At 36.9% G+C, this 4,225-nt stretch overlaps 1 non-coding gene across 1 annotated transcript; it reads left to right on the forward strand.

Moving 5' to 3' along the window:
* Nucleotides 1–1,881: 1,881 nt before the first annotated feature.
* LOC123362327 lies at nucleotides 1,882–1,942 on the forward strand. The gene has a single exon (XR_006576426.1). It is a non-coding gene; the product is annotated as a U7 small nuclear RNA (small nuclear RNA).
* Nucleotides 1,943–4,225: the final 2,283 nt, after the last annotated feature.

The following is a 4,225-nucleotide window of genomic DNA, read 5'->3' on the forward strand; positions in this document are numbered from 1 at the left end:
GGAGCAGGCCAAGTGCTTCTACACCAGCAGTCACTGAGATGGATTTTTGGGAAATACTGTGATGCAGTTCTGCCTTTTGTGAGGTGGGGTCAGAAACGACCCCTGCTGCTACTCCAGCTCAGTATTGCCAACCCCAAATTTTCAAAATCATGAGTCTGGCGGACCAAAAATCATGAGATGGGCTTTAAAATAATGATTATGTAAAAATATTGGATTTTGAGTTCTGATTATTTGCCTTCTGCTGTTTGAGCCTTTAGGGTGCTGCTACTGAAAGGACTGCAGGTGTATAAGTGTGTCTGCTGCCATTCTTTGGTGAGAAAGTGGTTCCATGTCACCATCTCTCTGGGTGGAGGAGAGGACCTCCTTCCAGTATTATTCTAAGTGGGGCCAGAGTGTAAGAGCCAGGGGATGGGGAAGGGCCAAAGTGGGGCCCCAGATTGCCTTAATCGGGTGGTGGGTGTACGGGGAGCAGTGGCAGATTAATTCATTCTGAGATAGAGTCAGGAATGAAAGCACTTGGTGATGGACTGGGGGATTCTAGCTCCTCCTCTCTAGTTTGGGTCCCTATAATGTGTTCATGGCAGTTCCTCTCACTGGACTGAGGTCACTAGCACCATCACCAGCCATTAGAAGGTCTTGTCTAGGCTGGGTATTTGCAAGATTAAGCCTTTTTGAAACCTCAAACTGAGCTCTCCCAATTAAGCGCAGTTAACTCAAGTGATTAATTTAAAACAAATTAACTGAATTTTAAAAAAATTAATCGTGATTAAGCAGTTTTATTTTCACTGTTACACAACAATAGAATACCAATTGAAATGTATTATAAAAAATTTGGATGTTTTTCTACAGTTTCAAATATATTGATTTAAATTACAACACAGAATACAAAGTGCACAGTGCTCACTTTATATTATTATTTTTATTACAAATATTTGTGCTCTAAAAAAGATAATCTCTTTATCGTGAAAGTGCTATTTACAAATGTAGATTTTTTTTGTTACATAACTTCACTGAAAAACAAAACAATGTAAAACTTTTGAGCCTGCAAGTCCACTCAGTCCTACTTCTTATTCAGCCAGTCATTAAGACAAACAAGTTTGTTTACATTTACAGAAGATAATGCTGCCCTCTTCTTATTTACAGTGTCTTCTGAAAATGAGACCAGGCGCTCACATGGCACTTCTGTAGCTGGTGTCGAAAGGTATTTGCTTTCCAGATACACTAAACATCCATATGCCCCTTCATGCTTTGGCCACTATTGAGAGGACATACTGATGGAATCAAAAATAATAATATAAAGTGAGCACTGTACACTTTGTATTCTGTGTTGTAATTGAAATGAAAATATTTGAAAATGTAGAAACATACAAAATATTTAAATAAATGGTATTCTGTTATTGTTTAATAGAGCATTTAAAACTGTGATAAATCATGATAATCAATAATAAAAAGTACAATGAAAAGCTTCTTTGTCTATCTATTTGTGAATGAATGCAGGTATGAAGACCACCGTTGTAAAGGGTACCCTTCTGTTCCTCATTCTTTGTTAAAGTTTGTCTCTGATTTTGGAGGTTCAGGGCCATGTTTCCAAAGCCCCCTACCAAGCACATGTGTTTGGGAGGAACTATGGCTTATTCTGTGTTCTCCCAATGGAAGCAAGTGCTAATTTGCATACCACAGGGGAACATTAAATATGCCTTTTGACATTATTTTTGGGGAAATACTTGTTAAGAATTAATCACATCATTATTTAATGTCCAGTGTTATCCTTTGGTTTGAATTACAGTTGTGGGGGAAAGAGAGGGAAAGCTGGAGTTGAGTCACCCTGATCTTAGTAGATATCATGCAGGTCTGGGTAGTCACATTGGGCAGTATAATTTGTGTTACTATAGCTCTTTTAGTATTTGTTTAACAGGGTTTTCTGCCTTGGTAGAAAACCCTTATTTGGTTAGTTTGAAAGAAAAGAATTCTATTTTGGGGGTGGTATCTTTGTTTTTTAGTGTTATATATGTATTTTTTTTTAAATTGGTCTTTTCTGATGTGAAAGAGGAGTGTAGTGTAATCTGATTTGTAAATTAGTAGTGGTTAATCCAAGTCTTAGAGAATTTTTAGTTCAAGCTTTTGGTTGTGGGGGAAGGAGCAGAGTAAAAAAGGTGGAGAAATACAATAGGGAACAACCTAGAGGAATAGGAGTAATCTCAACCTCTGAAAAGGTGTGTTGGAGGGGAGGGAGGTCCTTGGAATCTCACCTTTCAGTTTTTTTGTAAAGTAAGATTTTAGCATTTGTGATTTTGATTGGGATTCCAGCTCCTCCTCTTTAGTTTGGGTCCCTATAATGTGTTCATGGCATTTCTCACTGGACAGAGGTCACTAGCATCATCACCAGCCATTAGAAGGCCTTCTTTAGGCTGGGTATTTGCTTTTATAAACCTCAACGTGAGCTCTCCCAATTAGGGCTGTAAATTAAGCGCAGTTAACTCAAGCATTAACTTAAATATTAACTCAATTTAAAAAAATTAATCCTGATTAAGCAGAGGTTTTTTTTTTCACTGTTACACAACAATAGAATACCAATTGAAATGTATTATAAACATTTCTGGATGTTTTTCTTATTTTCAAATATATTGATTTTAATTACAACACAAAATACAAAGTGTACAGTGCTCACTTTATATTATTTTTATTACAAATATTTGTACTGCTAAAAAGATAATCTCTTTATCATGAAAGTGCAGTTTACAAATGTCAAATTTTTTTGGTTACATAACTGCACTCAAAACCAAAAGAATGTAAAACTTTTGAGCCTACAAGTCCACTCAATCCTACTTCTTGTTCAGCCAATCGCTAAGACAAGCAAGTTTGTTTACATTTACATGAGATAACGCTGCCCATTTCTTATTTACAATATCACCTGAAAGTGAGAAGAGGCACTCACATGGCACTTGTGTAGATGGCATTGCAAGGTATTTATGTGCCACATGTGCTAAACATTTGTATGTCCCTTCATGCTTTGGCCACCATTCCAGAGGACATACTGATGTAATCAAAAATAATAATATAAAGTGAGCATTGTACACTTTGTATTCTGTGTTATAATTGAAATCAATATATTTGAAAATGTCAAAAATATGCAAAAATATTTAAGTAAATGGTATTTTCTTCTCGTTTAAAAGACCAGTTAAAACTGTGATTAATAGTGCCTATCAACACTAGTGCTTGCACTGTTACAACAATGGCTCTAAAGCAGTGAATGTCTGATTCTGATTATTCGCCAAAGCTACCACCCAGCTGCTTTGCATAAAAGGGGGCACTCCCATGTCCTCCAATGGGAGTAGGTTCTAATTTGCATATCAAATAGGACAATAAAGATGAAAGTTTGCCATTATATCTGAGTAAAGTCTTTTAAGTATAAATCTGGTCATTGCTACTGTTATCTCTAGGGTTGAAAATACTGTTGGTAAGAGAGAAAGAGAAGTCTCCTTGATATTAGCACATATTTTCTAGTTTTGGTGCAGTTACTCTGGGCAGCATCGTTTGTTTAATTACAGCTTCTTTAAAAGTTTTTAAAGGGATTTTTTTGTTGGATTTGTGCTGGGGACTTAGTGTCAGATATCTTCATTTGGCTGGTTTGAAAGATGATTATTGTTGTTTTTTCTGTTTCTGCTGTTTAGATGTTTGGTTTAATTTGTATTGGTGAATTATGAAAGGAATGTAATCTGCTCAGTGATTTGCTGTTTGTTGGTTACCAAAGTTGAGTCTGACTAAAGGCTCGGAGTTTTACCTGTAGGGGAGTGAGGTGGTAAGGTTAAGAAGAAAAGTACAATGTAAGATCTGTGCTAGGGCAAAAGCCAAAGAAATCGAAGCAGTATCAACCTCTGAAGAGGTGTCTGGAGGCACCCCAATAATGCTGAGTTTTGTGTGGAGCAAATTAATTTGTTGTGGCAGGTGGGCTGTATGTGGCCAGAAAGGCCATTGCTATCTCACATTTTTCTTTTCTTTTTGAAGAAAGTTTCTAGAGCGTGTGGACTATTGCTCGGTTGCCACTATTGGTGCTCAGCCTTATAGTTTCTTGGCTCCTCGGAGCTAAGATCAAGTGTAAGTAGTCTCTTGGCTTATCATACACTGAGTGTCTTGATGTTTTTGGTCTTTTGGCCCCAAGATGAAAACCTTGTCTGTGTGTCCTGGACCGTGAAGTACACACATTATCTTTTAAGTTATATTTGTT

This window comes from Mauremys mutica, chromosome 1 (assembly GCF_020497125.1).
Source record: "Mauremys mutica isolate MM-2020 ecotype Southern chromosome 1, ASM2049712v1, whole genome shotgun sequence".
NCBI lineage: Eukaryota > Metazoa > Chordata > Testudines > Geoemydidae > Mauremys > Mauremys mutica.